This window comes from Pelobates fuscus, chromosome 2, assembly GCF_036172605.1.
Source record: "Pelobates fuscus isolate aPelFus1 chromosome 2, aPelFus1.pri, whole genome shotgun sequence".
In the NCBI taxonomy this organism is placed as follows: Eukaryota; Metazoa; Chordata; class Amphibia; order Anura; family Pelobatidae; genus Pelobates; species Pelobates fuscus.
In genome coordinates, this window is record NC_086318.1 from 349,660 (window position 1) to 370,734 (window position 21,075).

The 21,075-nt window shown below is 45.4% G+C and overlaps 1 protein-coding gene across 2 annotated transcripts in view; it reads right to left on the reverse strand.

Annotated features, from left to right (window-relative positions):
- LOC134586351 (uncharacterized) overlaps positions 1-21,075 on the reverse strand; it is an 85,122-nt gene that overhangs the window by 28,545 nt on the left and 35,502 nt on the right. Inside the window, exon 2 of one of the 2 annotated variants that reach the window (XM_063441824.1) lies at positions 60-159. The exons of the other annotated variant lie outside the window; for it this stretch is intronic. The gene's annotated coding sequence lies outside the window, so the exon portion shown is untranslated. The remainder of the gene's footprint in view (positions 1-59; positions 160-21,075) is intronic. 2 annotated transcript variants of the gene reach the window in all.

The window sequence follows — 21,075 nt, forward strand, 5'->3', positions numbered from 1 at the left end:
TGGTGCATAAATCCTTGATGTAATAAAGTGCAGAACATAAATAAAAGTTTGCTTCTCACCTTATCAGGAGCCTATGACTGGGCTCCAAGTATGTGGATATTGTGTCAAATTAGAGTGACACAGCCCTTCTTTAAGCAGCATAGATGTTTCACCAGACTTCTGTGTAAAAAAAAATAACATTTATTGTAACATATACTATAAAACATGAGTCCAAGACGCGTTTCGCCTGTATAATTCGGCTTTATCAATTGGTAATTGAAAATGCTGCTAGTTCGAATTTAAATACCCCATAGAGGGGAGTTGATTGGTAAATGGTGTCCGTGATACATCCAATCATGGCGCTCGTATCGGTGGGAGTGTTGGGAATGATATTTCCTATGTTGTGAGGTCATAACGCACGACAGCTCGTGCGTGTGACGTTGAGGTGGAATCTCGGTAAAAATAAATTTAGTAGGCCGAGATTACCACGTGGCATGTGTACATGCATATACTGGTGTATCGGTCGGTTGGTTGTACGTGGCAAAGATACAATCAGTAGTGTACGGAGCATGTGCGAGAATACCGGATGTAGTATTCCCCTCCTCCATTGTGCTGGGCAAGCCATGCGGTCAAACCGGAAGTTAGTTCTTATTCGATTGATTGGGTAAGAGAATGTGTGGGTGGAGCTACTTATGGGTGGAGTTACATGCTTATATAAGGAGCCTACACTATTGTCCGGGGCTCAGAACTTGTTGTATTTTGGTGACATTAGTCCCTCTGAGTCCCGATCGGTGAACCGAATAAAGAATCTCTTCCTTCCTGAAGAAACCTGTGTCCATCTCTCTGTGCTTGGCTTCCGTCAGTTTCTCATTTGGTGCATTGGCCGGGAAGCTCATCGTTCAACGGTAGCTGAGAAGCAGAGGCGTGAGACGGTCTATCTTTGCCCACGTTCTCTACGGCTGCACCCCTGAACTTCTGTGTGGACCTCCCTTCGTCTCGGCGCCACTGGTTTGTTGTCCAGGAGATCATCGGCCTCTACGTAGTAAGTGCTGGGGTGTCCCCGTCGATGAGTGTGAACTCAGGTTCAGGAACGAGGAGGTAAGACGACCGCTGTTTTAGACGGCGGACCCACTAGGGGTATTGGATACCGATTGTGCGGTAGGCCCATAAGGGGTTATTTGGAATCTGCCCCCTCCAGTGGAGGGAAGGAGCGAAGGCGCACCGCTCAATTAAACGACCTGTAGTCAGCCCGTTTAATTTTGGTTTGGAGTCAGGCGGGGTTCTGGTGTAAATAGCCCTAGCCGGACACCGGTGTCTTGTCTAGACTAGCGTTCTAGGGTGTATATTTCGTTCGCTAGGTCGGAGGGACCGGGAGACTAAGCGGCGCCTGTGTAAATTCGGTTCGCTAGATCTCAACCTATCTTGGCTAAGTGGGAAGGCGTGTAAATTTGGAACCCACTAGACTATTGATAGAGTAGATAGACTAAGAGGGTACTGTTGTAAATTCCGCCCTCTAGTTCGCTATATGTGGTGCTTGGGCAGTGTGGGCGAATAGCGCGCAGATCCTATTCACACAGTTCAATTGCCATGGAGCTAAAGTCTTTCCCATAGTCTTTCATTATATGAATAGGCTCCATGGCATAGCTATCTGGAGTATCACCGCTCACACAGGGCCATAGTCATAAGGAAGGAGGCTGGCAAATAGGCTTCTCCACAATCCAGGGAAGCAGGGCAATTTTTCATTTAAAGGGCCAGTTACAAATAGCGATTTGTAACAGTGGTGCTTGGGCAGTGTGGCTAACCAAAACGTATGCAGATAGTTTTAGGTAGTCCATCAAGGTACTGTCCAATAGATTAGTTGGGAATTGTATATGTGTTAAAGATTGTTGTAGTAGCGTGTATATCTTGCTAGATAGCGTGAGCTCTGCCGTCTAGCGAGAGTGTGAATAGTGTGTAATTGTATTATAGCGCACGGTACCATAACCATGTATAATTACTGACACTGTAAATAAGTACTAATAATTGTCGTCTATGTTGTATGTTTAACACCATAACCACTACTAATTGTACTGTGACTTTAAATTGTACTTTAACCTATGCTAAGCGTACTGTAACTACTGTTTGTAAAGACGATGTTACTGGGGTATGTTATAGACGGGTAATTCAAATATAGGGAATTATAGCGTGGGTGACTGTATAGTTTCGTCAAAGGGCACAGTATTAGTTACTTAGTGACTGGTGTAAAAGCTGTGTGTGTACGGGAATTCCCTGAGTGTTTTGCTGTGTGCGTTTCACTTAGTAACTGTACCACGTGGTGCTGTTGCCGAGGGAACGGGTGTGACCGTTGATATACAGTATGTGATTTTGGGGTGAAGATGTCTCCAGCACGCTTGATTACATTGTGTAGTAGGGAATGGCCTACTTTGGTTGCCGCATGGCCACCACGTGGCAGTTTGGATCCTAATCTCTACAGCGTGTACACGTGGCTGTATCAGGTAGGCCTGAACTTTACGGCCAGTTTCCCTATATTGACTGTTGGAGGCAGGCCATAAAAGACTCGCCAAAATGGATCCGAGTATGCCACGAGGAACAATGTCGCCTCATGGTGGCCAGGACTCGCTTGTCCACTAAGGCCGTAATTACGCCCATTTTGGACACGCCCCCTGAGTCTGAGATCCCTATGCCGCCCCTTTACTCCTCCTCCACCGGAAGAGGAAGAGGAGGTGCTGCTGGAAATGCTCCTCCCCTTGCCCCATTGTCCCCACCTACTTCCTCCTCTAGCTCAGAGCCCAGCCCTCTTGTTTCAAACCCTCCCCTTCCGATACCTGCTTCCGTTAACTCCACATACCCAGATTTGGCTCCCCCTAGCCCGGCCCGGAATATTTTACTCACCAACCTTCCCCATAGTAAAGCTTCCCCATCCCCTTGTCTTACTACCCCTCGACCGGAACCCCTAACTGACGCATCTCTATGAAGCCCCATATTAACCAGACAACTGACCGGTACTCTCCAACCCCGACATTATCAAATGTCACTTCGATTGACTCCTGGCCCGACACACATTAACGATGACGGCCAGATACAATACGCTGATCCAGTCTTCGTTTATGTCCCTTTTACGACTACCGATCTCTTTAATTGGAAGACCCATAATGCCTCTTACACCGAAAAGCCTCAAGCCATGACGGATCTGTTTACTTCAATAGTCCAGACACATAATCCCACTTGGGCTGATTGCCAGCAATTATTAATGACATTGTTTAATAACGAGGAAAGGACTAGGATAAATCAAGCGGCAATTAAAGCGCTGGAAGAAGAGGCCCGTACACAAAATCAGGCCAACCCAGCAGCATGGGCCACAGCCCATTATCCAAACACCAATCCAAATTGGAATGTCAATGGCGCAGACATGTTTCATTTAAAAGCTTATAGGGACGCTATTATTGCTGGCATGAAAGCTGGAGGAAAGAAGGCGATTAACATGTCTAAGACGGCTGAGGTATTGCAGAAATGTGATGAATCGCCCAGTGTCTTTTATGAGCGATTATTGGAGGCATACCGCTTGTATACCCCCTTTAATCCGGAGGTCCCTGAGAATTCCCGGATGGTTAACTCTGCCTTTGTCAGCCAAGCCTACGGAGATATAAAGCGCAAGCTACAAAAGTTAGAAGGGTTCGTAGGGATGTCCATAACCCAACTAATGGAGGTAGCGAATAAAGTGTATATGAACAGGGAAACAGAGACGAAGAAAGAGGAAGAGCGCAAGATGCGTAGAAAGGCAGATATGCTAGCGGTAGCGATCGCAGGCGTAGATAGAAGGGAAAAAGAGGTGTATAGGGGAACAGATAAAGGCGATAGTAAGTGGAATAGGGAACCCCTGAGTAGGAATCAGTGCGCGTACTGTAGGGAAGAAGGGCATTGGAGAAGTGAGTGTCCACAAAGGGAACAGTATGAGAGAGACAGACCTAGGGCAGGATATGGTAATTATAGAGGCAGAGCGAGAGGTAGAGGAGGTCCTGGAGGGAATAATGGTAGCAATAGAGGAAGTGTTAGAGAAGACAGGTATTATCCAGCAGCGCAGAGATCCCGCGATAGAGAAGATAGGGACTTTGTAGGATTGGCTGACACGGTCATGGAGGACTATTGATACCGACTGGGCTCTATCCCCCTTGGCCGAGCGGAGCCTATGGTCGATGTATCAATAGGGGGAAAAAGGAGTGCGTTCATGATCGATACTGGCGCTGAACATTCGGTGGTGACTGACCTAGTTGCTCCTCCATCTGGAAGAACCATCACCGTAATAGGAGCAACTGGAAGGAGTGCTGCTAAACCGGTTCTTAAAAGTCGACTCTGTACATTGGGAGGCCACGTAGTAAAACATCAATTCCTTTATATGCCTGAATGTCCAGTCCAACTGCTAGGACGTGATTTGTTGTCAAAACTACAAGCGCAGATAACGTTTCTACCAAATGGAACAACATCTTTAAAGTTCAATGGACCTTCAGGTATAATGACAATATCTGTACCAAAGGAAGAAGAGTGGCGACTTTATACAGCGTTGACTAGCCAAAACCCTAAGAGTGATGAATCCTTGTTTAATATACCAGGAGTGTGGGCAGAGAACAACCCACCAGGACTTGCTTGCAATATCCCACCAATTCGAATCGAACTGAAACTTGGGGTCTATCCAGTGAGCTTAAGGCAATATCATATCCCACAAAAGGCCAAGAAGAATATACAATCATATTTGGATAAGTTCATAAGGTATGGTATCCTAAAATTCTGTACTTCCCCTTGGAACACCCCATTGCTGCCTGTTCAAAAGCCCGGTACAGATGAGTATCGCCCTGTGCAGGACTTGAGAGCAGTCAATGATGCGGTCGTAAGTATACACCCAGTTGTGCCCAATCCATATAACCTGCTTGCTTTAATTCCGGGCGGGGCTACCTATTTCACTGTCTTAGATCTCAAAGATGCCTTCTTTTGCCTTCGAATTGCTGCGGAAAGCCAGTGTATCTTCGCATTCCAATGGGAAAATGCTGTAACGGGCTTGAAACGCCAGATGACTTGGACAAGACTGCCCCAAGGGTTTAAAAATTCACCTACCCTATTTGGATCAGCTTTAAGTCAAGACTTACTGGATTTCAAGTCCATCCCAGGAGAGTGTGTACTATTGCAATATGTAGATGATTTGTTGATAGCGGCAGTTACTAGAGAAATATGTCAGCAAGCAACACATGATCTACTACACATTCTCTGGAAGGCAGGATACAAGGTGTCCAGGAAGAAAGCTCAGTTGTGTCAGCCAACTGTCAAGTATCTGGGATTCCATATCTCTGAAGGTCAAAGAATAATTGGGCGAGAGAGAAAAGAAGCTGTATGCCAAATACCAATACCCAAGAATAGAAGACAAGTGCGGGAATTCTTGGGGGCAGCAGGCTTCTGTAGGATATGGATTCCCAGTTATGCGATATTGGCGAAACCTCTTTATGCAGCTATAAAAGGTACAGAACACGATCCCTTCCTGTGGACACCTGAACAGCAAAAGGCATTTGAAGATGTGAAGAAGGCTTTGATGAGTGCCCCAGCATTAGGTCTACCTGATCATACACGTCCATTCTACTTATATGTACACGAACAAAGAAGAATGGCTGTGGGAGTATTGACACAGTACTTGGGATCATGGCAAAGACCTGTTGCATATATGTCAAAACAACTGGATGCAGTGGCCAGTGGTCTTCCACCTTGTCTAAGAGCCGTAGCTGCCGCCGCCCTGCTGGTAGCTGAAGCCGATAAACTCACTCTGGGTCAAGAACTCTATGTGCGAGTCCCGCACGCAGTACAGACGTTGCTAGACTATAAAGGCAATCATTGGTTTAGTAACAGCCGCATGACTAAGTATCAAGCTATGTTGTGTGAAAACCCCAGAGTGCATTTAGAGACTGTAAACACCTTAAATCCAGCTACCCTTTTGCCACAACCTACTGAAAGTCAACATGATTGCCTGGAGGTGATGGATGAAGTATTTTCAAGTAGACCAGATCTTCGTGACTTTCCCATCCAGAACCCTGATGTCCAGTACTATATGGACGGCAGTAGTTATGTGAAAGAAGGGATTCGTTATGCAGGATATGCAGTAACAACCATAGACAAGGTGACAGAAGCTCGGCCATTGTCAAAAGGAACAGAAGGCAGAACTAATTACACAAGCGTTACAATTGGCTGAAGGTTTAAGAGTGAACATCTACACGGACTCCAAGTATGCGTTTTTAACCACTCATGCCCATGGAGCTTTGTATAAAGAAAGAGGACTATTGAATTCAGAGGGTAAAGAAATTAAGTACGCAGCTGAAATACTACAACTACTGGAAGCCATGTGGGAAACGAAAGAAGTTGGTATTATACATTGTCGGGCGCATCTGAAAGGAGATGGTGATGTAACCAAAGGAAATCGGATGGCAGATAATGCAGCTAAGCATGCCGCTGAATCAGGAAGACAGGAATATGTGGAACATATAGCTGCACTTATACCGACTCCACTGTCTCAATGGACTCCAGTTTATACAGCTCAAGAAGAAGAGTGGTTAAAAACTGAAGCTGGGAAGTACCTGGAGAACAAATTGTATCAGTTAGAAGATGGAATAGTTATTCCAGCTGTAGAAATTGTCCAGAACTATCACAACGGGACACATTCTGGGAGAGATAGTATGGAAGACTCTCTCAGAAAACATTTCTACATACCAAGATTGTCCAACTTGACTCAAGCCATTGTACGAAGATGTGTAATATGTGCTAAGAACAACGCAAGGCAAGGACCAGTGAAACCACCGGGAGTCCAGTATATGGGGGGACTCCCTATGTCCAATCTTCAAATAGACTATACAGTAATGCCTAAATCCGGTGGACATCGCTACCTACTAGTAGTTCAGGCTGGGCAGAAGCATGTCCTACTCGTACAGAGAAAGCCGGAGAAGTTGTACGATTCCTGTTGCGAGAAATAATACCCCGATATGGACTACCATGCTCTATAGGATCGGATAATGGTCCAGCCTTTGTTCATCAGTGCCTACAACAACTGACTCATATGCTTGGTATTAAGTGGAAGCTTCATACGGCATATAGACCTCAGAGCTCTGGTAAAGTAGAAAGAATGAATAGAACTATTAAGAACCAGTTGGCAAAGATGTGTCAAGAGACTCAGCTTAAGTGGAATGTTCTTTTGCCTATAGCTCTGTTACGTATTCGTAGTACACCTACCAGAAGGATGGGTCTCTCACCTTTTGAAATCATGTATGGGCGTCCACCTCCCGTACTTGGTAACTTAAGGGGGGATTTGAGTCAGTTGGGAGAAGGAATTACCCGGCAGCAGGTTGTAGAGTTGGGTAAAACTATGGAGGAGGTACAGAAATGGGTACAAGATAGATTACCTGTGAATATCTATCCCCCTGTTCATAGCTATCATCCAGGAGATCAAGTGTGGATTAAAGAGTGGAACAGTATACCGTTAGGGCTTAAGTGGAGGGGTCCTTATGTTGTTCTTTTGTCTACCCCTACAGCAATAAAGGTGGCTGAAGTGACTCCGTGGATTCATCACTCCAGGGTTAAACCAGCAGCAGTAGATTCTTGGCAAGCTACACCAGATCCAGAGAATCCCTGCAAGATCCGGTTAAAGCGCACGACTCAGTCGGAGTGACGAGGAGATATTGGGATTACAAGTGTGTTTAAAGAAATCAGTAAGTGAGTGTTTTGACAGCCATAATAAAGCCTGACCACTTACCCACGTGTCATAGCCAGGGTGTCTCGAAGGGACCTCTGTGAAGGGAAGAGCAGAACTCCATTCCTTGCAGCCCTTACACCCTGGAAGCTGAGGTGCCATCGCACGGACGAAGACATCGAAAGAAGTGTTTTTGATAATGTGTATTTTTGTGTTTTTAAATATTCAGGAAGGTAGAGGTACCGACACACCTAGCTGTGAGGTTTGCATTAAGACTACTATAACAGGTAATCATATTTCCCAGACCCTAATTTGGCATTCACAATATGAGTGTAAAGGATATGTGTCTAGGTGTAGATACTTAGGTATAGAATATAGTGTATGCCATTTAGGAGTAGGAGAACCTAAGTGCTTCAATCCAGAGTATCAACCCCGTACAATTTGGTTGACCCTCCGGAATGGAGATCCACAGGGGACCCTAATAAATAAAACAGTATTAGAAACCGTACATTCTTCGGGTGTTCTGCTATTTGATGCATGTAAAGCGATATCAAGTGGTAGAAAGCCATGGAATGTATGTGGGGATCTTAAATGGGAGAGAACGTATGGGTCTAACGATAAGTATATTTGTCCCAGTAGTAAAAATAAGTACGTAAGTCCAAAATGCCCAGATAGGGATTATAATTATTGCCCAATTATTATAATTGGTCTTGTGTGGGGTGGGCAACTTGGGGACAGACAGTAGATAAGGATATGATTGTTACTAAGTTGCCTACCAAACCGTATTGTAAGTCTATGGAGTGTAACCCAGTCCATATACTTATTAATAATCCTGAACAATTTTTAGATAGGTTTGGTAACTTATTTGGGTTCCAGATATATGGGACGGGTTTAGATCCTGGGACAATATTATTTATAGGGATAGAGACCGATACCGTAGCATCCCAAACTCATCAGGTTTTCCATTCTTTTTATGAAGACATGAGTGTAGAAAATAAGATCCCCCATAATGCTAAAAACCTGTTTATAGATTTAGCTGAAAGTATTGCTGGTAGTCTTAATGTGACCAACTGCTATGTGTGTGGAGGTACTAACATGGGAGACCAATGGCCCTGGGAAGCAAAGGAGGTAATGTCCGGTTCTGAGACAATTGAACAAATAATATCTTCTCAAGCCGATTATCAAATGAGTGTTAGAGGTAAATCTGAGTGGCGATTAAAGACCTCCATCATAGGTTATGTTAGCATAGCAAGAAAAGGAATAATGTTTAACACATCTTTAGGAGAACTAACTTGTCTAGGGCAAAAATCTTATGATGATAATACAAAGAATACAACCTGGTGGTCGGCTTCAAATGTCTCAGAACCACCTAACCCGTTTGCAAGTTATGCCAATTTATGTGGTTTGATCTATCACATCTAGTTGGAAAGCCCCAGCAAATTTGTACTGGATCTGTGGTAAGAAGGCCTATTCGGAGTTACCACAGGACTGGGAAGGGGCATGTGTGTTAGGTATGCTCAAACCATCCTTCTTCTTGTTGCCTATTGAAACAGGAGAGACTTTGGGAGTTAAAGTATATGATGTGAATCATAGGAAGAAAAGGGGACCCCTAGAGATAGGTACCTGGGAAGATAATGAATGGCCTCCCCAGCGTATCATAGATTATTATGGGCCAGCCACTTGGGCAGAAGATGGTACTTTCGGATATAGAACCCCAATATATATGCTCAACCGCATTATAAGGTTACAGGCAGTGGTTGAGATAATTACCAATTAGACATCACAAGCGCTCAATCTCCTAGCGAAGCATAATACTAGGATGATGACAGCCGTTTACCAAAATAGATTAGCTTTGGATTATCTATTGGCAGTAGAGGGAGGTGTATGTGGGAAGTTTAAAGCGGCACTGTCATGCCGAATCCCGTTTTTTTTTTAACCCCCCTCCCGCCTCCACTACATCCAATTGACCCCCTAGTCACCCCCAAATGCCCCTAAGCCCCCCAGATTACCTATTTTTAAATCTGTATCTTCTGCCCCGATCTTTATTCAGGGCGCCGCCATCTTTGTGTGGGTAGGTGAAATCCCTGTGGGACACGTCATCTACCCACACTACACAGACTGTGAGATTCCCGCACATGCCCAGTGAAACACCTGGACATGCGAACGGGAATTTCATCTATTCATTCATTCATCAGACAGACGAATGAATGAATAGAAAAAATCAGACGAACAAACTAACACTGAGTATCACTGAGTATCAGTGTTCGTTTGTTCGATCAGTTTATTACAAGGAGGGAGCTACCGACGTGCAGCTCCCTCCTTGTAATATGTAAAGACAGAAGCGGTGGGGAGCTGTGCTCCCCACCACTTCATAAGCCCCCCAGGTCCCCCCTCACTCTATGGGGGTCAATATGACCCCCATAATAGCACAAGGGAGATTAAAATCTCCCCAATGCCCCTACTCGCTATACCGCGAGTAGGGGCATGTCCACTAAACAGTGAGCAGCCTGTGGCTGCTCACTGTAAAAACATAAATGGTAATAAGGGGGGGGGGGACCTACTGTCCTCCCCCCTGGCCCCCACCCCTGCGCGGTGGGTGGGGGCACTAATAAAATAATAAGGGGGGGGACCTACTGTCCTCCCCCCCGGCCCCCACCCCTGCGCGGTGGGTGGGGGCCCTAATAAAACAATAAGGGGGGGGACCTACTGTCCTCCCCCCCGGCCCCCACCCCTGCGCCGTGGGTGGGGGCCCTAATAAAATAATAAGGGGGGGGGACCTACAGTCCTCCCCCCGGCCCCCACCCCTGCGCGGTGGGTGGGGGCCCTAATAAAATAATAATGGGGGGGGGAACCTACTGTCCTCCCCCCCCTGGCCCCCACCCCTGCGTGGTGGGTGGGGGCCCTAATAAAATAATAAGGGGGGGGGACCTACTGTCCTTCCCCTGGCCCCCACCCCTGAGCGCTGGGTGGGGGCCCTAAATAAAGATAGGGGGGGGGACCTACTGTCCTCCCCCCTGGCCCCCACCCCTGCGCGGTGGGTGGGGGCCCTAATAAAATAATAAGGGGGGGGGACCTACTGTCCTCCCCCCCTGGCCCCCACCCCTGCGCTGTGGGTGGGGGCCCTAATAAAATAATAAGGGGGGGGGACCTACTGTCCTCCCCCCCTGGCCCCCACCCCTGAGCGGTGGGTGGGGGCCCTAAATGAACCCCCCCCCCCATCAAGGTGACTAGGGGTCCCAAGCCCCTAGTCACCCCCCCCCCACCCAAAACATTCTATCCCCTACCTACCCCCCTCACCCTAAAAATAGTGAGGGGGGAATAAAATAACTAACCTGTAAAAAAAAATAATTAAACTTACCATTTGACGTCTTCTTTTTTCTAAATTCTTCTTTCTTCAGCCCCCAAAAAGGGCAAATAAAAATCCATCATACCCGTCGCACTTTAAAAAAAAAAAAAAAAAAAAACGAGCGCAAAAAAAAAATTAATCCATGTTCACCCATGGAGGGCACGCCGCGTACTGAGCTCCGCAGGGCGGATCAAGGCTTATATAGCCTTGCCCCGCCCTGCAATTAGGCTTAGAACACACTGATTGGTTGGTTTAAGCCAATCAGAGTGCTCTGTGTCATTTTACAAGCGTGGGAAAATTCCAAAGAACTTTCCCACGCTTGTAAAATGACACAGAGCACTGTGATAGGATGGTTTTCAAGCCATCCAATCACAGTGCTCTGTGTAATTTTACAAGCTTGGGAAAGTTCTTTGGAATTTTCCCACGCTTGTAAAATGACACAGAGCACTGTGATTGGATGGCTTGAAATCCATCCTATCACAGTGCTCTGTGTCATTTTACAAGCGTGGGAAAGTTCTTTGGAATTGTCCCACGCTTGTAAAATGACACAGAGCACTGTGATTGGATGGCTTGAAAACCATCCAATCACAGTGATCTGTCATTTTACACAGCGTGGGAAAGTTCTTTTGAATTTTCCCACGCTGTGTAAAATGACACAGAGCACTCTGATTGGCTTAAACCAACCAATCAGTGTGTTCTAAGCCTAATTGCAGGGCGGGGCAAGGCTATATAAGCCTTGATCCGCCCTGCGGAGCTCAGTACGCGGCGTGCCCTCCATGGGTGAACATGGATTAATTTTTTTTTGCGCTCGTTTTTTTTTTTTTTTTTTTAAAGTGCGACGGGTATGATGGATTTTTATTTGGCTTTTTTGGGGGCTGAAGAAAGAAGAATTTAGAAAAAAGAAGACGTCAAATGGTAAGTTTCATTTTTATTTTTTTACAGGTTAGTTATTTTATTCCCCCCTCACTATTTTTAGGGTGAGGGGGGTAGGTAGGGGATAGAATGTTTTGGGTGGGGGGGGTGACTAGGGGCTTGGGACCCCTAGTCACCTTGATGGGGGGGGGGTTCATTTAGGGCCCCCACCCACCGCTCAGGGGTGGGGGCCAGGGGGGGAGGACAGTAGGTCCCCCCCCTTATTATTTTACTAGGGCCCCCACCCACCGCGCAGGGGTGGGGGCCAGGGGGGGGAGGACAGTAGGTCCCCCCCCTTATTATTTTATTAGGGCCCCCACCCACAGCGCAGGGGTGGGGGCCAGGGGGGGAGGACAGTAGGTCCCCCCCCCTTATTATTTTATTAGGGCCCCCACCCACCGTGCAGGGGTGGGGGCCAGGGGGGGAGGACAGTAGGTCCCCCCCCCTATTATTTTATTAGGGCCCCCACCCACAGCGCAGGGGTGGGGGCCAGGGGGGGAGGACAGTAGGTCCCCCCCCTTATTATTTTACTAGGGCCCCCACCCACCGCGCAGGGGTGGGGGCCAGGGGGGGAGGACAGTAGGTCCCCCCCCTTATTATTTTATTAGGGCCCCCACCCAGAGCGCAGGGGTGGGGGCCAGGGGGGGAGGACAGTAGGTCCCCCCCCCTTATTATTTTATTAGGGCCCCCACCCACAGCGCAGGGGTGGGGGCCAGGGGGGGAGGACAGTAGGTCCCCCCCCTTATTATTTTATTAGGGCCCCCACCCACAGCGCAGGGGTGGGGGCCAGGGGGGGAGGACAGTAGGTCCCCCCTTATTATTTTATTAGGGCCCCCACCCACCGCGCAGGGGTGGGGGCCAGGGGGGAGGACAGTAGGTCCCCCCCATCTTTAACCCCCGCGCAGGGGGGGGGGGGGTTATTAGGTGTTTTTTTGTTTGTTTTTTACAGTGAGCAGCCACAGGCTGCTCACTGCTTACTAGACATGCCCCTACTCGCGGTATAGCGAGTAGGGGCATATTATTTACTAATACTAAGTAATCTTTACTTAGTATTAGTAAGGCTTCAAGACCAATTCAGGCTTCAAGACCAATTCAGGTCTTTCAGCCTTTTAGTAGATAGCTCCCTGATACCATGGGAATTAGGGAGTTATCTACTAAGCGGCTGCAAGATGCAGCCACAGCAATGAATAGGATCGGAGTTTCATTCATTAGAATGAAATTCCGATACGAACAAAGTACCGAATTGCATCCTAACACCAATGGAGAAACTCTTCTCATTCTGTTAGGATGCAATTCGGCAGTTTTGCCGGCGTTCTGTCTAAGTGACAGGACTTTCGGCAATACTGACAGGAAGCATTGTGGGAACTGGGAGGAAAGCTAGGGATCATGGGAAAATTGCTCTGACCAGCGGAAATGAAGCACACTTTGCTCCTCCGCTGGTCTGAGCTGGTCAAGCGGAGGAATCCTCCATAAGGCAAAGAGTCCCTACTTTGTCTTATGATTTTAAAGAAAACTAAAGAAGAATGGAAGAAAAGAATAACAGATCCTGAGAGAGGGGGAGAAGAGGAAGAGATTGAGGAAAGGTAAGTTCGGCATGACAGTGCCGCTTTAACCTAAGCAATTGCTGTCTTCAAATAGATGATGAAGGGCAAGCAATAGCTGAGCTTACTAGCCATATGGTTAAACTAGCGCATGTGCCTACTCAGGTATGGAAAGGGTATAATCCAAGTATTTGGTTTGGTAATTGGTATGAGCAGTTTGGAGGACTTAAGGCATTGGTAGGTGGAGTCATGCTAATCTTAATGCTGTGTCTTCTCCTACCATGTCTTGTTCCTTTGGTAGTTAGGTCTGTGCAGGGCATTATAGAAAATATAGCAGAAAGAAAGGCTGCTGCACAGATAATGGCCATATATAGATATGAGGCTCTAAATCAGGGATAACTAGTGCAGGAAGAGGAATGTTGAGGGATTCATGTCATTAGTCGCAAAGTCTGGTCTGGTTCATGGCAACCTGAGGTATATGCAAACTAAGGTTAAGTGATGCCTCCGTAATTGTGAAAATATCAGAGGCATCAAAGGGGGGAATGAGGTGGAATCTCGGTAAAAATAAATTTAGTAGGCCGAGATTACCACGTGGCATGTGTACGTGCATATACTGGTGTATCGGTCGGTTGGTTGCACGTGGCAAAGATACAATCAGTAGTGTACGGAGCATGTGCGAGAATACCGGATGTAGTATTCCCCTCCTCCATTGTGCTGGGCAAGCCATGCGGTCAAACCGGAAGTTAGTTCTTATTCGATTGATTGGGTAAGAGAATGTGTGGGTGGAGCTACTTATGGGTGGAGTTACATGCTTATATAAGGAGCCTACACTATTGTCCGGGGCTCAGAACTTGTTGTATTTTGGTGACATTAGTCCCTCTGAGTCCCGATCGGTGAACCGAATAAAGAATCTCTTCCTTCCTGAAGAAACCGGTGTCCATCTCTCTGGGCTTGGCTTCCGTCAGTTTCTCCGGTATTAACGTCACATGCAGAAGTAAATAACGTCCAAAAGTAAGCTGCGTGTATATGTCCGTCCCACATTGATAGTGCTCCACCTGGATAATCACGTGTCTGGAATATCCTCTCAGAATGTATGGGTCCATTAAATATAGATGTCATAAAGTGGATATGTGCATATATTATTATAGGATGTGTAACGGATCGACGGCACCCCGACTTGGTACCTCCGTTAAAGGATGCTCCTTGCGCTTCCTGAGGACTCCAAGCACTGCAGCAGACACCACAACCACCGAACCGGAGAAGCATACAAATGCTCTCAAGCATATGAATGCTGTAAACAGCTGAACAGGAAAAGAATACAATCAGCTTACACTCCTGGCAATCAGCATACAATTCAATTCCCCCAATAACGAGACGACACTTCGTTTTGAGGTCAAGCAGAACCGACTGTACTGGCACATACAGCCTCTTTTATTCACAATCCACAAACATAGTACTGCCCACAGGGTTTTGAAATACAACCAATCAATCCGTACAATACACACAGACACTCCCACACAAAATCCTCCCCTCTGCCTGTGATATAATTACTGAACACAATGGTTAATATAATTATCACGGGCAGAGAAATACAGTATTATAAAACATATCACAGGGACCCCAAAACATGCAATAACCCCATAAAGTATATCCTTGGAACCGGGGGATCTGGGTGAACCACATATCCAAAATTCACCCAGATCCGTTCAGTAGTTTGGAAGATACAGTTTAATGCAGATTCCGTAGAACATATACAGATTATATAAAAAATAATGACTGTATAATGTGTCACCTGTTATATAGTTTAAAACTAATGCACGATGTCTTTGTGCACCAAATACCGGCGAGATGGCACCGTGTAGAAAAGTCCAAACAGTGTCTGTGAGTTAAAATGGCCGCCATCCATTGTTCTCACCATGTGCTTCATCCATTGTTCTCACCATGTGCCTCTGATACATGAAATGGTGGCCACCCAGTAACTCCACAGTATATCCCCAGATGGTTCTTAAAGGGCCAGCAGCAGCATAATAAAATTCAATATGCCCAAATCAGTTCCTAGAAGGGCAATACATCCCAGGGCCATAGTCGCGGGCAAGAGGCTGGCAAGCAGTCCTCTCCAGGCACAAGTGGCAAGGTTGGTTCCGCCACAGGATGTTCTTAAAGGTGCAGTTGGTGTGGCTACAATGATGACTTCATATAAATGTAATTGTAAACAGGACACGATTGCGTTATCTTTATTCTAAAATTGTAAATACTTAAAAATGAAAATAGCATAGATACTTAATATAGCAATAACATGTGGTTAAAAATACCTCTAGAAAAAATTGCATATTTTGAAGTCCTCATTCAGTCCATATGGTTGCATCGTGTTCAAATTGAAAATCCATTTCATCTCTGTTTGTCCTATGTTCTTAATTAGATCACCTCCTCTCCAATTTATAGAGACTCTTGGAATTCCCATAAATTCCATAAAGTGGGGGTCACAGTTGTTTTTATTTAAAATGCATGGTGACACTATGCTTCTCAAAACCATTTTTTATATTTCTTACATTTTTTTTTTTAAAGATTCTTTATTTATGGGTTTTTCAGTAAAACATTCGTACGGAAGAATGTTAGGTTGAAACAAAGTTGTAACATCAAAGAGTAACATTCACTTGAACATAGATTAACTTGGTACATGTGATATACATCGATCATCTTGGTGTTAGTAAGGGTGTTTGGTCTGGTCTACGGTTGGGTGCTCTCTGATGGTGAGAGAGTTATGCCCGTTCATCATTCCCCTTTTGAATTGAGTGATTCTGTCTTTAGAGATGGGCTGAGGAGGAGAGTTGGTACCAGGTCAGTGTTGAGTTCCAATGTTTGGTGGTGGGATTACTGTAAGGGGGGATGTGCTGCCTGGAGGCAGGTCAGTGGACCTTGGTGAGGACCCCCGGTGGGGGTGCTCCTTAGGCATGGTGGGGGGAGTCTAAAGGATGTGGTGCCACTCACCCGGAACCCCCCGTATCCAGGATGGGGGGGGGGGGGGGGTGGCAGGGATTGCAGGGGGGGTGGGATTGACATGGTTTCTGTGGGGTCAACGTGATCGGCATTGATTTACCAGGGAGGGGGGTGGTGTCTGCATCCAGCCATGGGTCCCATATTTTATGGAACGATTTCGGGGTGTCGTGTATTTGTGCCGTCAGGTTGTCCATGTCAGTGCCGTCGGTTATTTTAATGTGGATGTGGGATTGGGTTGGTATGTGAGGGGAGGACTAGACTTCCGCTATGGCTCTGCCTGTGGCTAGGGCCATTTCGAGTGAACGGGTGGATAGGTTTGGAGAGAAGTAGAGCCCAGTGGTCCATGGGGACCGGTCTGGAGAGTATGCGTGTTAATAAGTTTGTGACGCTTTGCCAGAGGGGTTTTAGTTTCGGACACGTCCACCAACAGTGGAGGAATGTGCCCGTTTCCCCGCATAGTTTCCAGCAGTTGCTAGTGGGGATTTGTTTCATTGCTGCAAGTCGGGTTGGGGTGAGGTACCATCTGAACAGCATCTTATACGCTTGTTCTTGGTGGGTCACGCATATGGAGATTGAGTTGATGGCTGCCCAGATGTCTGTCCAGTCTGTGGGGTCGTCAGGGGTCCCAGGTCCTTCTCCCAGGCTGTGATATATGGTAGGGAGATTTGAGTGTAGTGTGTGGTGAGGGTCATGTATAGTTCGGATATCTGTCTCTTTGCGTGACGGGGAGCGTATGCTGTCACGTTCAAAGTCGGTAAGGGGGGATGTGGCTGCTAAGCGTACAGCGTTGGATACAGCAAAGCTGCGGAGCTGAAGAAATCTGAAGTGGTCAAACATTGTCATAGTGGAGGTGTGGGGGATGTCTGTGTATTGGATAAGTTTGCCATTTGCGTATAGGTGGCCAAGCCGGGCGATATCTCTGTCCTCAAAGTGGGCATAGTGTTGTGGTGAGAGTCCTGGAGGGAACATTCGGTTGCGGAGAATGGGAGTAAGGGGGGAGAGGTCAAATTTGTCACTAAGGCGGTCCCAGAGGTCTATGGAGTAGGTAATCGCAGGGGAGGTTGGGGGGGGCAGTGGTCTATGCTGTTTCGGGAGCCATATGTAAAGTGAGGGGGGGTCTCGTCCGAATATGAGGTGTTCTAAGTCGACCCAGCGTTTATGGTCAGGAGGGAGGTGCCAGTGTTGAATTTGTGCCAGGTGGGCGGCATGTTGGTAATGCAGTAGGTTGGGGAGTCCTAAGCCGCCTGAGTGTTTAGGGGCATATAGAGTCGATCGGCGTACTCTGGGCTTGCGGTCATTCCAGATGAAGCGGTCTATGGCGGTTTGTAGGGTTCTTAGGTTTGTCTTGTTGTAGGGAATGGGTAGGGGTTGGAAGGCGTAAAGAAATTTAGGGAGAAGATTCATTTTTATGGAGGCTATTCTTCCTAGCCAGGAAGTGTTGGAGGTCGGCGTGTGCTTTGCGGTATAGGGGGGGTGTAGTTGGCGTTGTATAGGGAGGCTACGTCCGCAGTGAGCTGTATTCCCAGGTAGGTGATTGCTGTGGGGCAGATGCGGAAGGGAAATTTTCGCTTCAGGGAGGCTAGGGTGGGTATCGGGATGTTGAGGGGTAGAAGGTCCGAATTGGTGGCATTAAGCTTGCAGCCAGAGATCGTGGAGTATTCCTTGATGAGTGTTAGTATAGCGTTGAGGGAGTGTTCGGGGTTCGTCAGGGTGAGGAGTATGTCGTCTGCATATGCCGCAACGGTGAACATTTCATTATGGGCAGTGAGCCCTGTGACTCTCTAGTGCGTGGCCATCTTGGTCGGCAGTCAAGCTCCGCTTGATTTCTTACATGTTTTTGTTACATCGACGTCAATAGTTATATAGGGGAGAAAAGTTGCCATTACTCCCCTTGGCTATTGAACGCCCCCAAAGCACAGTAATTGAGAATTAAGCATAATTGCACGGACAACACAAAATTCCAAGAACAGTCCACTAAAATATTGGATGATTTTAGAGAAAAAGGATATAGCAACGAACTGGTAATAAGAGCCTATGAAGAGGTAGAAATTAAAAACAGGAATGAACTGATTACATACAAGGATAAGAAAGTGGATACATAACATCAACATTTTAACTTTATCTGTGATTTTAATTGTAATAGTAATCAATTGAAGAAAATAATCAGAATATATTGGCAAATACTAAAAAAATGATCCTGTCCTCCATTCTTTACTCCCAACATACCTATGATCATGTATAGGGGTGCACACAACCTAAACAGCAGTTTAGTGCACAATCACATACCACCACAGAACACTACAGCAAAGTCATCCTTTTTTAATAAAGACTTTTATGAGTGTGGCTTGTGTGGAGCTTGTAAAAATACTCAAAACTAACATACATAGGAAGAACCATCAGGACACTAAACACACGAATTCAGGAACATGTAAGAAATATAAAAAATGGTTTTGAGAAGCAAAGTGTCTCCATGCATTTTAAAGAAAAACAACTGTGACCCCCACTTTATGGAATTTATGGGAATTCCAAGAGTCTCTGTAAATTGGAGAGGAGGTGATCTAATTAAGAATATAAGACAAACAGAGATGAAATGGATTTTCAATTTGAACACGATGCAACCATATGGACTGAATGATGACTTAAAAATATGCAATTTTTATAGAGCTATTTTTTATAGAGGTATTTTTAACCACGTTATTGCTATATTAAGTATCTATACTATTTTCATTTTTAGAATAAAGATAACTCAATCGTGTCCTGTTTACAATTACATTTATATGAAGTCATCATTGTAGCCACACCCACTGCACCTTTAAGAACATCCTATAATAATATGTGCACATATCCACTTTATAACATCTATATTTAATGGACCCATACATCTGATTTTTAGCATGGATGCACTGTGTCACTTTATTTATTACTTGTTTCCTTTTACGAGTACTGCATAATCCATGTTCCATTCCTGTTATTTTATTATTATGTTCTGCCGAGAACAATATTATTCAGGAACATCCATTGAGACTTGATGAATATCGGACTACCTATGAACACTTCTTTTCCATTACATTGCCTTTAAGAAAAATGGCGGACGCTAATTCAAGAAACAACATGACTATTTCACGGCAGGAGGTCTGAGAGGATATTCCAGACACGTAATTATACAGGTGGAGCACTATCAATGTGGGACGGACATATACACGAAGCTTACTTTTGGACGTGGTTTACTTCCGCATGTGACGTCACATGCACGAGCCGTCGTGTGTGATGACCTCACAGCATAGGAAATATCATTCCCAACACTCCCACCGATACGAGCGCTGTGATTGGATGTATCAAGGACGCAATTTACCAATCCACTCCCCTCTATGGGGTATTCATAATCGAACTAGCAGCATTTTCAATTACCAATTGATAAAGCCGAATTAGACAGGCAAAACGTGTCTTGGACTCATCACCAGCACTTAAGTATATTGATTTTATTGTTTTATAGTATATGTTACAATAAATGTTTTTTTTTTTTTTTACAAAGAAGTCTGGTGAAACATCTATGCTGCTTAAAGAAGGGCTGTGTCACTCTAATTTGACACAATATCCACATACTTGGAGCCCAGTCATAGGCTCCTGATAAGGTGAGAAGCAAACTTTTATTTATATTCTGCACATAATTACATCAAGGATTTATGCACCAGGGTCAGCATTGTATCAGGGTATTTATATCAGCAGACATTTTGTGCTATGATAGAAATTAAAATGTATATTGTCAGAGTCACTCTGAACAGAGCAGACTCCATTTTGTTATTCTCAAGTTAACAAAAGACACAAGATTTCTATCCCTTCTGTAAAACTAACCACTTTGCTAGAGCTAAGGAATGCATGGTATATACAAACCTGTTGATAAGAAATGAGAACAGGGGATGGACAGACTGTCTAAATGCTAATGGAATATAATTAATTCTAAACCCAGACATTTGTGACAGAGATGATTAAATAATTAAATTTTACTTTCGATATTGTATAACGTCCCATTGTAAGAGAAAGGTGAAACTTAGTTTACGAACTGTCATGTTAGAAATTATAGCAGAATTTGTCAGACACATAGTCTGAAGAAAGCCCAAAGAAACTCTTTGAACTGACAGAAAACTAAAATTATAAATTACCATAAAGATAAGTTAAATGACGTCAAAATAGCCCCCAGGAAAAGTTAACTCTTTCCTGGATAGGAATGTTTAGTGGGACAAGACAGCCCTCTATAGACAAATACTTAAATTGCTATCTGGAAGGTAACCACACCTCCAGTTTTCTATTGGTCTATCACCTAGTGAATTTTCCCTTTAAAAAGTTAAGACAAAGGGAAGAGAGAGGAATGCAAAAGAAGCAAAGAGGTGAGCAGTCGGGGGCTATGCAGAGAAATCCATAACAGATATCCACTCCAGGGCACTCAGAATTTCTTACACAACATCACACATCCATTCAGTTCCTGAGACTACCTACTAATCTGATGAAAATATCTACTCAACTGGTAATTATACTGGTTTTATTTAATTAATCTAAATTAATTAAAATTTTCTAATAGCATGATATAT